This window comes from Cervus elaphus, chromosome 31 (assembly GCF_910594005.1).
Source record: "Cervus elaphus chromosome 31, mCerEla1.1, whole genome shotgun sequence".
Taxonomy (NCBI): Eukaryota; Metazoa; Chordata; class Mammalia; order Artiodactyla; family Cervidae; genus Cervus; species Cervus elaphus.
The window spans coordinates 19,063,916-19,064,499 of NC_057845.1; the positions used below are offsets into that span (position 1 = coordinate 19,063,916).

Sequence of the window (584 nt, forward strand, 5' to 3'; positions counted from 1 at the left end):
CGCAAAGAGTCAGACATGACTGAGCGACTGAACTGAACGTCCTGTCAATCATTTCTCTATTTATCTATCTTTCTATCAGGTTGGGCTCAGTCACTGTTTATTAGTGTGTGGAATAAGTAACACTTCTGGAATAAAATTTGGTAATTTTCAGTGTGACTAGGAGATCATGTCATGATTTTCCACTTAAAAATTCAATGATATTTTAGTGCTCACTTCAGCAACACATACACTAAAATTGGAATGATATAGAGAAGATTAGCATGGCCCCTGCACAAGGATGACATGGGAATTCCTCAAGTGTTCCATATTTTAAAAAAATACAATGGGATTTTAGAAGTCTTTGCTTCTATTTAGACTTCATTGCACTGTGTATATGTGAGTAGAGAGGTTAAGGGGAAAAAGTGGAGAACTTCTCCATACATTCTCAAGATTACTTTAATATAATACCAGATACTTTAGAATATTATCAACCAAGTTATTCATAAAATATTTGCCAAACTCCTTCACTTATGGACTTAATTTAGATCATATGAAGAGGGTGAGAAGGACATTTTGAAAGACTGACTTCATGAGCAGTGGTGTAT

General features: G+C 34.8%; 1 non-coding gene across 1 annotated transcript; it reads left to right on the plus strand.

Annotated features, from left to right (window-relative positions):
• The first annotated feature begins 205 nt into the window (after positions 1 to 205).
• LOC122687645 lies at positions 206 to 312 on the plus strand. Its single transcript, XR_006339210.1, has one exon. It is a non-coding gene; the product is annotated as a U6 spliceosomal RNA (small nuclear RNA).
• Positions 313 to 584: the final 272 nt, after the last annotated feature.